The 14,415-nt window shown below is 36.7% G+C and overlaps 1 protein-coding gene and 1 pseudogene across 1 annotated transcript in view; one reads left to right on the top strand and one right to left on the bottom strand.

Annotated features, from left to right (window-relative positions):
• Positions 1-14,415, bottom strand: part of AOPEP (aminopeptidase O (putative)) — a 498,190-nt gene that overhangs the window by 158,780 nt on the left and 324,995 nt on the right.
• LOC144457179 (peroxiredoxin-6 pseudogene) lies at positions 2,624-3,383 on the top strand (annotated as a pseudogene).

Raw genomic sequence — 14,415 nt, 5'->3', positions numbered from 1 at the left:
ACCTATATCGAGTTGCTTGCCTTCTCAAAGAGGGTGGGTGGGGAGGGAGGAAGGGAGAAAATCTGGAACCCAAAGTTTTAAAAACAATTGTTAAAAATTGTTTTCATATGCAAGTAGGAATTGAGATATACAGGAAATGGGTATAAAAATCTATCCTGCCCTACAGAAAAATAGAAGGGGAAGGGGATAAGAGAAGGGAGGGGGAGATAGAAAGGAGGGCAGATTAGGAGAAGGGGTATTCAGAATGCACACCATCTTAGGGTGGGGGGAAGGATGAGATGGGGAGGAAATCTGGAAGTCAAAATCTTGTGGAAGTGAATGTTGAAAACTAAAAATAAATAAAGAAAAAAAGAAAAAAATAGAATTGGCCAAATAGAAAAGGAGGTACAAAAGCTCAATAAAGAAAATAATTCCTTAAAAATTAGAATGGAACAAAGAGAAGCTCTATGAGAAATCAAGAAACAATGAAACAAAACAAAAAAGAATGAAAAAGTAGAAGACAATGTGAAATATCGCACTGGAAAAACAACTGACCTGGAAAAATAGATCCAGTAAAGATAATTTTAAAATTACTGGACTACCTGAAAGCCGTGATCAGAAAGAGAGCCTAGACAACATCTTTCAAGAAATTATCAAGGAAAACTGCCCTGATATTCTAGAACCAGAGGGCAAAACAGAAATTGAAAGAATCCATTGATCACCTCCTGAGAGAGATCCTGAAATGAAAACTCACAGCAATATTATAGCCAAATTCCAGAGCATCTGGATAAAGGAGAAAATATTGCAAGCCTGGCCCCTGGGGGAAAAAAAACACAAAACAATTCTAGTATTGAGAGCCACAGTCAGAATAACACAAGATTTAACAGTTTCTACATGAAAGGATCAGAGGGTTTGGAACCTGGAAGGCAAAAGAGCTAGATTACAACAAAGAATCGTTTACCCATCAAACTAAGTATAATCTTTAAGGAGAAAAAACAGACATTCAATGAAACAGAGGACTTTGAAGCATTCTTGATGAAAAGACCAGAACTGAATAGAAAATTTGACTTTCAAATACAAGACTCAAGAGAAGCATAAAAAGGTAAACAGGAAAGGGAAATCATAAGGGACTTAATAAGGTTAAACTATTTATATTCCTACATGGGAAGATGATACCTGTAACTCATAAGACCTTTCTCATTGTTAGGCCACTCAGAAGGAGTATACATAGACAGAGGGCACAAATGTGACTGGAATATGGAAGGATGAGATCTAAAATAATAAAATTAAAGGATGAGACAGGAATGTACTGGGAGAAAGTGACAGGGAGAGGTAGAATGGGGTAAATTATCTCATATAAAAGAGGCAAGAAAAAGCTTTTTCAGTGGAGGGGAAGACGGGGAAGATGTGGAGGAGTGAGTGAATCTTTACTCAGAACTAGTTCAAAGAGGGAATAACAGATACACTCAGTTGGGTACAGAAATCTATCTTCCCCTACAGGAAAGTAGAAGGGGAAGGAGATAAGAGAAGGGGAGGGGGTGATAGAAGGGAGAGCAGATTAGGGGAGAGGGTAGTCAGAAGCAAAACACTTTTGAGGAAGGTCAGGGTGAAAGGAAAGAGATAATAGAATAAATGGGGGGAATAAGATGGAGGGAAATACAGTTAGCAATAATAACTGGAAAAAATTTGAAGCAAGTTCCTCTGATAAAGGCCTCATTTCTCAAACATATTGATAATTGGGTCAAATTTATAAAAATAAGAGCCATTCTCCAACTGATAAATGATCAAAAGATATGAACAGTTTTCAGATGAAGTAATCAAAGCTATCTATAGCCATGTGAAAAAATTGCCCTAACTCACTACTGATTGGAGAAATGCACATTAAAATAATTCTGGGATACTACCTCATACCTATCAGATTGGCTAAAAGAACAGAAAAGGAAAATGACAAGGGGATGTAGGAAAAATGAAACATTAATGCACTGTTGGTGGAGTTGTGAACTGATTCATCCATTCTGTAGGGCATTTTGGAACTATGTCCAAAGGGCTATAAAACCATGCATACCCTTTGACCTAGCAATATCACTACTGGATCTGTATTCCAAAAGAGATAAAAAACAAAAAGGAAAAAACTAGTATGTACAAAAATTTTTATAGTAGCTATCTTCTGGTAGCAAAGAATTGGAAATTGAGGGGATGCCCATTGATTGGGAATGAAAGGTCAAGGTCAAGGGAGGATTAAAAGAGAAGGAAGAACAAGCAAAAACCTAAGGTTAAGGGTGGGGAAGAAGAAAAGAGCTGCAACAGAGCAGAAACAGGCCATTTCATTTAGAGACCACACGTATCAGGCAAACTCCCTCTCTTTTATTATTTGTAAAGAGGAGCATGGTAACAAAGAGAAGAAAAAATGCAAGAATTAAGACTGGAGGGCAACACGCAATTGGGATTCATAACCATGAATGAGACTGGGATAAATTAATTCATAAAATGGAAGAAAATAGTAGAATAGTTTAGAGAATAGAATCCTACAATATATTGCTTATAAGAATTAAAATGAGGAGTGGCTGCCTGGCACAAATAAGCACCCATGTTGACTACAGCTCCACCTCCTTCTCCTGGTCTCCTGCCCCTAGCCGCAGTCGCCATGCCAGGAGGTCTGCTGCTTGGAGACGAGACCCCCAACTTCGAGGCTGACACCGCAATTGGCCGCATCCATTTCCACAACTTCCTTGGAGACTCATGGGGCATTCTCTTCTCCCACCCTTGGGATTTTACTCCAATGTGCACAACAGAGCTGGGCCATGCTGCACATCTGGCCCCAGAATTTGTGAAGGGGAATGTTAAGATGATCGCCCTTTCTACTGACTCTGTCCAAGACCATCTTGCCTGGAGTAAGGATATCAATGAAAGTTGCCTTTCCCCATGATTGATGATAACAAATGGGACCTCACCATCAAGTTGGGCATGTTAGACCCAGATGAATGGGTTGGGCAAGGCATGCCTCTGACAACTCTTGTGGTATTTATTTTTGGCCCCGATAAGAAGTTGAAGCTGTCTATTCTCCACCCAGCAACTACTGGCCAGAACTTTGATGAGATCCTCAGATCCCTTCAGTTGATGTTGTACAAGAAGGCTGCTACTCCCGTTGACTGCAAATGTGGGGGATAGTGTCATGGTTGTTCCAACTGTCTCTGAAGGAGGCCAGAAAACTGTTTCCTAAAGGCATCTTCACCAAAGAGCTCCTTTCAGGCAAGAAACATCTATGGTACACCCCTCAGCCACAGATAACTCCAGCAAGACCATGCTGGGGTCTGGCTGGGGCTCTCTTGAAGATCTCTACCAGAGGGATACCAGCCTGCCAATCATATCTTCCTACAGTAATGGATTTAAACATCTTGAGATGATGAAAGTCAGGAGTGTCTGGGCTGCCCTACTAATGGTCTGTTAAATGAAAATGGCACTAAAAGTCACCCATGATTCCTCTCCTTGTATCTTTACCAGCATTTCACTTGGGTCACTGAACTCCCTTGTTGGTCTCTTGGCCTCTGAGATGGCACTGTTTGGGACTTAAATCTTTGTGAGATCTGTTGCAATCTCTATCATCAGCCAACTAGTATGGCTGGCATTTAGGAAAGAGACTAGGAGCATTGCAGGAATAGGACTTCTTTAACTAAACATAGACAAATCATCTCTTTTTCTAATTATCCATTTAAGGGAGGAGACAATTTAACATGTCTGGTTTTGAGTTTCACCTCCCTAAGTTTATAACCAACAACTTGTAACAAGTTAGGTGTTTCAGATAGTGTTTTGGTTTTTGTTTTTTTTTTAATTCTCAAATGTTGAGCTACCAGAGTTAGGAAAAATTTGGTGATTCTTCTCTTTCCAGCAGGTAACAGGAAAGCAGAACACAACTTTAAAATATTTTATTAGATTGGGCAAAAGAGCTAATTATGTTACAGTATGTGATTAAGACTACAGAGAAGCTGCACAATGCTTGCTAAGTGATGTACAGAATGGTGGAGGATCATAATTATGAGTGCCTTTTCAAACAAGTCGTATCTAGACATGGAAAATTACTCTTAAATTTTTATAATAATATGAAAGCTTATATACTGGAGGGAAAGGAAGGGATAAAGATTCTATTCTATTTCTTTACTATAAAATGTTGTCTCTGCAGTGGATTGTTTTCTGATATTTTGCCTTTAGGGGAGCCACAAATAAAAGTGTTTTGAAACTTAAAAAAAAAAAGAAAGAATTAAAATGAGGGGTTGGAACAAGTTTAAGATAAACTAAAAAATGTATAGAAACTGTGATTTCAGATAAGGCTACAGTAAATATAGATATAATAAAAAGAGATAAGTAGGAAAACTGCATCATGTTTAAGGGCACCATATATAACAAATCAATTTGAATACTTAACATATATATGCACCAAATAGCATAGCATCCAAAAGATGAAAAGTTAATCAAGTTAGAATAATAGATAGTAAAATTATCATAATAAAGGATATCAATATATCTCTTTCAGATTTAGACAAATCTAACTAAAGGATAAAAAAGATATAACTTAAGGATCTGAACAGAATTTTTAAAAAATTAGAAATGACATGTCTGATGATTACTGACTACCTAATTTAACTCAATTAGTCAGTTCTGTACTAATCAAAGTAGCAAAGAATTATTTTATTCAGCTAGAAAAATGATAATTAAATTTGTATGAAGAACTAAAAGGTCAAGAATGTCAAGTGTAATAATAAAAAAAAAAAGAGGGAAGGAACACAATCTATCAGTATAGAGAGCTACATCAGAACATATTAGGTACCCAGCACATAAAAGGAAACAAACAAAGTTCTCTAGGATTTGATAACCTAAACACTCCAGTTACCAGGATAAGGATTCACCTGGAAAGCAGTTTGGCAGAAATATATCTAACACTGTATACCAAGATAAATACCAAACACATATATGACTTAGACATAAAAGATGTTATAAGCAAATTAGAAGAGCAAGGAACAAATTACCTTTCAGATTTACGGACAGGAAGAAAAATTCATAGCCCAAGAAGAGTCAGAGGGAAATAGAAAAGATAGACAATTTAATTACATAAAATTTTTAAAAATTTTGTACAAACAAAACTAATGTGTTATTAGAATGGAAACAGGTGCCTGGGAAACAATCTTTGCAGCAAGTTTTTCTGATAAAGGTCTCATGTCATATATGTGCCTCTGTGTGTGTGTGTGTGTGTGTGTGTGTCTGTGTGTGTGTGTGTATGTGTTATATGGAACATATTAAAATTTATAAGAGGAAGAGCCATTTCCCAATAAATAATTGGCTAAAGAATATGATTAGGCAATTTTCAAAGGAGGAAATCCAAGCTATCAACAGTCATATAACAAAATGTTCCAAATCACTAATAAATAGAGAAATGCAATCAAAGCAACTCTGAAGTTCCACCTCATACCCATTAGATTGGTAAAGATGACAAGAGGAAAATGACAAATATTGAAGAAATTACAGGAAAAGGTACAATAACATACTGTTGGTGAAGCTTACATAGGTCCAGTCCTGCTGGAAAGCAATGCAGAGCTATACCCAAAAAGTATATAGCCTTTGACCCAGCTATACCACTAGTAGGTCTATACCCCAGAGAAATCAAAGAAAAAGGAAAAGAACCCATATTTGTTATGAGGGTTTTCTTTTTTTTCTTATTGTTCAACTGAAAAGAGGGCAGTTGGAGGGAGAAATATAAATACATATAAAATATTTTTAAAAGGGAATAATAAAACGAGAAAAAAGAACAATAAAATAAGTACAATATTGAAAAATTTAATTCATTCATTTTTATGATTATAATTGTCTTTTTTAAAAATTAAGGCATATATACATATATGTATTCTTTTAAATCAGCATTTTGTCTATGTGGTTTATTTTGTGCATACTAATCTTATTTATTCTCCTCTTTAATTCCCCTCCTTTCCATTATCAGGCCTAGTTCTGAGATTCCTTCACATACTCTGAATCTAGTGTCATGTCACTGGTCTCCTTGCTGCTGCTTGTACAAGACACTCCCTTCATGGATTTTCACTGGCTATCCCCCATGGAATTCTCTTTCCTCATCTGATTCCTGGCTTCCCTGGCTTTTTTCAAGTTCCAGTGAAAATTCTACTTTCTTCAGGAAAATCTTCCTTCAGGAAAGTATTCCCAGTCTTCCTTAATCTTGATGCCTTCACTCTTGATTATCTCCAATTTATCTTATATATAGCTTATTTACATGCTGTCTCCTTGAGAAGAGGGACTAGTTTTATGTTTGCCTTTCTCTGTATCTCCAGAGTTCAGCATAGTGCTTGACACATAGTAGGTTCTTAATAAATGCTTAATGACTGACCTGAGATGCCAGAGAAAGCCATGAAGATCCAGCACTTGGAACTTCAAAGATATGGGGGGGGGGGAGGCTAATACCAGAAAGAGGAGGTTGGCACAAGAACCCAAGGGACATAGGGCAGGATCAAATAGGGCTGACCACCTCACCAAACAGTGTAACAGGAGGTGGAGCCTGGCACTGGCAAAAAGCCCCAATTCAGAAAGTAAATCTAGAGAGATAAGTAAATCAAAGAAAAGATTAATCAGTATCAAAAATTACTGTAAATCTAGAGATCTCCAGAAAGATGAAAGTAATTTTGTAATAACTGCATACAGAAATTAAAAGGAAAAAACATAGATTTTCCACAAGTACTACAGGAATACCTAGAAGAAATGAAGCAACAGATTAAAAAAAAAAAAGAAATAAAAGCCATGGAGGAAAGAATTGGAAGGTAATTAAATAAGCTTAGACAGTGTTGGTGGAGCCGTGAATCAGTCCAGTTTTTTTTAAACAGTTTGAAATTATGTGATAAAAGCGACTTTCATAAACATTGACTTATTGAGTCCAGTGCTGGGCTTATCCCCAAGAAGACCAAAGACAAAAGATCTAATATAAGCCAAAGTATTAGTAGCAAAATTTTTATGGCAGCAAATAACTGGAAACAAAGTAGGTGCCCATTGATTGGGAAAAGCTGAACAAACAGTAGTAGAGAATGTAATGAAATATCATTGTGCTGAAAAAAATGACAAATATGAGGTAACTAGAGCAACATGAGAAAATCTGTGTATGTGATGCAGAGTGAAATTAATGAAAGCATTAGAACAATATACAAGATATTAAAAAGTTGTTCTTGGTCTCAGAGAACAGATGATGAAACCTACCTCTCTCCTTTTGCCAGAGATAAGAAAATGCAAGGGCAAGAATGCTGTCTACTTTGTAAGATGTGCTCACTACATTGGTTATTTTTGCTTATCTGTCTCTTTTTAGATTCAGTCAATGGAAAGGGGGTGGGGGAAGAGTCTACATCCAGAAATGACTATGTTGTAAAAGTAAAATTTTATCATAAAAAAAATTGAAATCTCTCTAAGTTATGCTTGCCTTGGATCCATGATGGCTGCTAAATTTGATCTAATTACTTGCTTTAGGTTAAAGACCAGGTGTGGTTTTAAGGTATCTTTGGTCTGTGTGTGAAAGCTTTCTTGTTTTCACTTTCAATAATCAATCTCAGTTTAAATGACCAGAGTTTCCCCACTAGAATCTGCGTGACTACTTCATCTGGTGGGGTGGGGTTGGGGTTAAGAAATCTCACAGTCCCTCAGACCCAAACCTGTTCTTCAGTTGGATTCTGTTAATTTGTGTGGTACAAGGAGAGGGGTTGTGATTGTCCTTGGGTATTCTAGGTGTTCTTGGAGGGGGTGGCAGAATAGTTATACAGACTGTTACAGAGAAGCAATAAAGAAAAAAGGCAGAAAGAAGAAAATGACTACTTTGCTCAGGGGTACATCACGTGTGTATTCCACCTTCCCAGCCCTAAAAGGGATTAATTGTTTGGGGCTTCTACCACTATCTATGGAGTGTCCTTTCTTTTCTCTTTTATGGTTCTCAAGCTGCATCTACAAGAGGTAGATACAGTTGGGTGATGTCTCTTTATAGAACCTCAGCCCTCTAAAGAGTTTCCTTCCTATCTCTAATTATAATCTCACTTGGAAGCAAGAAAGTTTAGTTTTTGTCTCTGAAATGTAAGTTTCCTTCATTCATCACCTGCTGAGAGGACCTATAGTAGAACTGGAAGGTCCTGAGGTAAAAAGCACATCACAGTATAGTCTCAACCAGGAGCATACCACACAATGATGTTAGAAACAGCAATATGGCACCTAAGAGCTGTGAATTTTCTTGTGATTTCTTTTTTCTTTAATCAGGTTCTTTCTAGGATACTATGGATCACCCTCTGCATCTTAAGAGGAAGAATGAGAAGAGGGCTTAGAGGAGAACCACAGAAATGATTAAAAGATAAGTACATAAGATCCAATAAAGAAAGGTTGGATTATTGTTTCTGAAGGGGAAGCTGAGGCTGAGACTCAATGGCTGTCTTTAAGAGCTACTTTATGAAGAATGGTGAACAGCTGTTGTTCATCTCTTCTGAGGAGTGAACAAGAGGAAATGGGCATAAATCTCCCCAGGAGGGCTTTAGGTTAAATGCAAAAGAGAATAACCTGATATTAAGTGCTGTTGAGTACCTCACTGGGTTATTGAGTGAGGTCAAGAGATCTTTGTCACTAAACAAAATAACAACAGGCAGACACCCTATTTCTGAGTTATTTAGGAGCTCAGAGATATGATTCAGACATTCACAGTGAGTCCATTACAGTCTTATTTTTTCTGATGCAATGAAAATAAGAACTGAATATAGTAGTATATAGATTTAAATATAGATATATAGATCTGTGTATAGCTAAAGGATCCAATAATATACATGCAGATAATTATTACTGTATAAATCCTATAACTCGAGTTGGTCATTGCGCATTCTTTTTCACTTAGGTAGGGTTTTAATCAAAATGGCTTTCTGTCCTTTAGTTATAAAAATTCATAGGGACTGTGAAGCAGGCTCACTAACACAGCCTTCTCTATATTGCCAGTGAAGCAGAGACAATACAGGAGAGCAGCAATGGTTGTCCCATTGATCAGTATTGGCCAAAGAGGAAGTGAGAGAACAGGGCATTTGATATCTGATTGTCCCCCTCTTCATGTCTTATCAATGTGGATGACGTTTCCCAGGGAGAGATGTATATCTGCCCACAGTAAGAGAGTGTCAGTGGTGCTGATGACTTGAAATGAATGCAAACTTTACTTTCTTGTGGAAATCTCTCCTGTTGAAAGGCTAGTTCTGGTGTGACAGATCTACTCTGACCTTTTAGGTTTGGTGAGGAGGGGAATGAAGACTGATTAGGATGGCAGTGTGTGCACAGAAGGCACCTTTCTGTTTTATCTAGGCATGTACCTCACTAATGCTCTTCTATGCAGAAGGGGAAGGATAAAAAGAACATGTGTTTTTAAATCACCTTCCTATGGGAGAGTTCAAAGCATCTTACAACCATTATCACATCATACCTCATAACATCCTTGTGAAGTGGGTGTCAATTTTTTTGTTGCTTTTTACAGATGGGGAAATTGCAGGACAGCTAATTTAACCAAGGCAGTCTACCAAGCCAAGACAGAAGTTGAGCAGAAGATCCCATGTTTCTTAAATACCCATGCTCAGGGCATCAAACTACATTGCTATTTTCTGGAGTTTTGTTAATGTGGAATAAGAAGTTAAAAGTGAGAGTAGACTTTCACTAGGCATAAAAAAAGAATAACAGCAACTGTCTTGCCTCCCAAGTATGTGGTGAGACAGTAGTGTCAAACTTAAATAGAAAAGGATCCCTGTGGGCTACATGATGACTCAGAAAATTACAAATTAACATTATCTATGTTGTATTATATTTTTATTTATTTTGTTAAATATTTCTCAGTTATATTTTAACCTGGATTAGGTCTACTCAGGGAGTTTTGCAGGCCATTTACAGAGAATTTGACATCTCTGTTACATGAGATAATTAATGAGACAGAACATTGTTTCTGTTGAAGCAATGTGTATTTTTCTTTGGGGGTAAAGGTATATATTAATGCAAGATTTAAAAAAAATTATCAATGGAATTGTGATAACAATCAGTGTGGATGAATCTTTGTATACTACAATATTTAACTAAGCTAAAAGCTGCCTTTTTTAAGCAAGACACTTTTTCACAATCCAAGCCAATAGCAGATTTCTTTCTTTTTAGATCATGTAGCTTAAAATAATCACAACAGACAGGCAGAAGCATTTCCACTTAGCCAGGATTCTGGGCTTACAGGAAATGACCCTTCTGCATGTCTGATCACTATGGAAATTGATTTTATACAGATAGCTAAAAGTACACAGAACCATGACAGCACCCCCTCCATCTTTGTACAAGCTAGTGCTGTTCTTTCTGGTTCATTACTGAAATCCAAACCCGATCAGTTTTCGGAGGCCTCTAGTTATGGGTGCAAGACCTTTTTGTTCAGGACATTTAGTGACTCTGCCTTCTGGGTGGGGAGTTTCCTTTCTGGGATTCTCCCCCCCATAACTTGATTTCAGATGATAGATAGCAACATTAAAGGGGGTTAGAATAAGTTGAGCTCTAAGTGTTACAGAATTATATATCTTAGGCTATGTCACAGGAACAATAATATGTGGGACATTATTGGTATGTTGCTGATTAAAAAAGGATCCAAAATTTCAAAGCAAATGAGCATTGTAGAGAAACAGCATTGTTTATATTTGTATTTGTTATATTTTTTAGGGCCAAGCCTTTTCTAGAGGTATCTTGTCACTGCTGCTCATCAATTTGATGCTTAAAAAAAGAGAAATTTATTTGTTGATTTGCCCACTATCCTTTGTAATTCTTGTATTTAGCCTCTTTATGGTCTATAACTAGCATTACAAGTTCCTGCACTCATTACACAAATGAATTGATAAAACACTGGAAAAGACAAGTAGTAAAAATTTCAGTGTTCTGGATGGGTCACAGGATGGCCTCCAAAATAAAACATGCTTTTTGCAATGGAATTCATATTTTTAAAAATGTATCTGGTCATAGATTTATGTGTCTATTATTAGTGACTATCACAAAATAAGTTTAGCAAATATTCTTTATGAAAAGTGGGTCATTTTCTAGGATGAGCAGTTTTGGAAGCAGGCTGATAACATTTGTTTACCAGAGAAGTCCACTAACATTGGTGTGGAGGGGGGAAAGAAGAGTGGTTGGGATAAAATTAAACAAACATGAGCCAACAAATGACAGTCTGGTAATTTCTTAGTAGTTGTTGGTAAACCTGTTATTGCATGGAAGCATCTGGATAAGTAAATGATTCCATCCCCTTATTTAAAGATAAAGAAACTAAAGCACAAAGGAAAGAAATACCTTGCTTCAAATCATCCAGTAATAGCAAAGACTGGGATTATATTTACCAGTTTTTCTGCATTTTCATTTGGCTCCCTAGCCACTGCCTTCCAAACTGGACAGTGTTTCATCTGTTGAGCACCTACCTGCTGTCCAAATCTTAAAACAAACTTTTCCTCATATTAGCAGTTTTGTTGGGTCTCATGAAACAATAACCTGAAAGGAATAGCTGAGTAGTATAAAGGAAAATTGGAGAGTTTATCCCAAACACCATGACTGATCTGGAGCTGATCAGTTTCAAGGTTGAAAAATCCTTCCCAAATTTGCATGACTCACATGCCTAACAGATGTGCACAGGGATCAGTTTGCAGCAGGGGCCAAACATTTGAGGCTCCAGGGGGTGAATATGGGGCCTTTGGGAATTTAGATAAAAATTAGTACAATATGTTGCACAGGTAACAGGGTAAATACTCTTTTTAATGACTCAACTAAATTTTGAGATTAGCCATCAGGAAAGAAGATGTCCCTTGACTTTCAAAAGATACGGTACATGTTTAACAGAAACTGAAGGAGTAGGCAGGGGAATGGGAAATGACATTAACTCCTGGGGCCAATTTCAACAGCACACTGAAAGCAACTAATTCAAATAAGGTATCTCGTGTATCTGGATTCTCTATCTATTCTGGGACAAGTATTTGTCCTTGCCAAAGGCCATTAATAAAATGAAGAAACTGGAATCTAAAAGCAAGGGGAATTAGAGGTTCTGTGTAGACTGAGAAGACTCAATATTTCAATGGATTTTGGTCCATTGGTATAGGTATTTCTTTTGCTGGTGCCAATCACACTCCTTATCATACATGATTCTTATCCAAGGCTTCCATCGGTTCTTCATAGAGGTTCAGACTAATATCCTTTCTCTGCTGTTAAAAACTTTTAAAATTATGTATATTTTATATTATTTATTTTATATATTTATATACATATTTATATTATTTGTATATAATTATCTATTATATATTATACAATTATATAATTAACAATTACCATAGCACTTGGTTAGTCTAAGACACTCTTACCACAGGGTTTCCCACTTCCTTTTATAGTTATACATGCCCTTGATAAGGTATTTTGTTCCATTTTACATGTATAAATTGTTGTTAAAATGCTACAGCCCATTTATATCCACCATGTACTTTAAATTACCTTTTGAGCCATATTTAATTTTGATTACTCTGAGATTCAGTTCAGTACGGGTGGAGGTGAGAGGAAGGTGAATGAGAATTTACATAGCCCCTATTATGTGCCAGGCACTGTGCTAAGCACTTTACACATATACCTCATTTGATCCTCTCAACAACCTTGCAAGGTAGGTACTGTCATTATCCCAATTTTATAATGGAAGAAACTGAGGCAGACAGCAGTTAAGTGACTTGCCCAGGGGTCACATGGTAAGTTTCTGAGGCCATATTTGAACTCAGATCTTCTTGACTCCAGGCTCTATAAGATCTATCCATGGCACCATTTAGCTACTTCATATAATATAAGGACAAATTTTCTAAAATGAGAAAGGTCTAAAAATATAATTGGTTATCTTATCAGATAATGAGCTTTCTGCAGTGGAAATAAGCAATAATGCTTTAGAGATAGTTCTTATAGGGGACAGGAGACTGGGGAGTGGAACCTCTAAAGTCCTTTCTAATTCTAAGATTCTATAATTGTAGGACTTGATTTCAAAGTTTAAAAAAAAAGTATCCCCCATAGCTATAGCAACAAGCACAACACTGTAAAAACCAACAAAAAACCCTTTAAAAAATTTTTGGTTATGCTAAACTTGACAGATTCCAACAAATATGAGTTGCTACTATTCAAAGAACAAAACAAAACAAAACAAAAATGATCTGTCAAACTGATCTTCCTAAAACACAGGTCTGATCACAATACCCTCCCTATTCAGTAAACTTCAGTGGCTCCTCATCAGCTCCAGTATCAAATATAAAACCCTTTGTTTGGCGTTCAGAGCCTTTCATGAACATTCTTCCTCCTACCTTTCTAGTCTTCTTACACTTGATTTTCTTCCAAGTATTTTGTGATATAGTAAGACTGGACTCCCAACTCTGAGCACTTTCACTGGCTGTCCAGCACATCTGGAATGCTATCCCTCATCTGTACCTCCCATAATATCTGGCTTCTTTCAAGTTTCAGTTAAAGTCCCACCTTCTGGAAGAAGCCTTTCTCAGGCTTTCTAATGCTGACTTTCTCTTTAGATTGTGAAAGACTGTTTGTGTGTGTGTGTGTGCTTGTTTGTTGTTTGTTTATTTTTGCTTTTCTTTGTATCCTCATCCCTCAGCACAGTGCGTGGCCTCCCAGACATGCTTAATAAATGCTAGCTGACTGACAGACAAAAAAGAGAATTTTATATGAAACTGTAAATCATTATTAAGTACATCTTGGTTTTTTAAGCATATAATAAATTCAGTGCTTTAGATCCAAAGCAACCCTGCTCCCTCTGTCAGAAAGTGGGTAGCATGCTTCATTACCAGTCCTCTGGAGTCCTGGGTGGTCACTGCATTGATCAGAGTTCTGAAGTCTTTCAAAGTTCTTTTCCTTTACAATATTATAGTCTCTGTTCACTTCCTTCTATATCAGTTCATACAAATCTTCCTAGCTCTTTAAAAAAAAAGTTTGATGAATCTATTCCTTTTATCATTTCTTAATACACAATAATATCAATTATTTTCATATGCCATAATCTGTTTAACTGTTCCCTGATGGACACCCTTTATGTTTCCAGTTCTTTGCCATAACATAAAGTATTGCTATAAATATTTCTGTATTTGTGGGTCCTTTCCCTCTATCTTTCATCTACTTGAGGTACATGCGTACTAGTGATATCACTGGGTCAATGGGTATGCATAGTTTAGTAACTTTTGGGGTATAGTTGCTTTCCAAAATGGCTACATCAATTCACAGTTCCACCAACAATATATCAGTGTATCTATCATCCTATAGCCTCTCCAACAATCATCACTTTCTTTTTTTGTCAAATTTTCCAAACTTATGAATGTGAGGTGGAACCTCAGAACTGTAATTTGCAATTCTCTTATTATT

Source organism: Phascolarctos cinereus, unplaced genomic scaffold (assembly GCF_003287225.1).
Source record: "Phascolarctos cinereus isolate Bilbo 61053 unplaced genomic scaffold, phaCin_HiC Scaffold_4;HRSCAF=312, whole genome shotgun sequence".
Classification (NCBI taxonomy): domain Eukaryota; kingdom Metazoa; phylum Chordata; class Mammalia; order Diprotodontia; family Phascolarctidae; genus Phascolarctos; species Phascolarctos cinereus.
The sequence above is the reverse complement of the archived record's forward strand: the minus strand, read 5'-3'. Positions and strand labels throughout refer to the sequence as shown.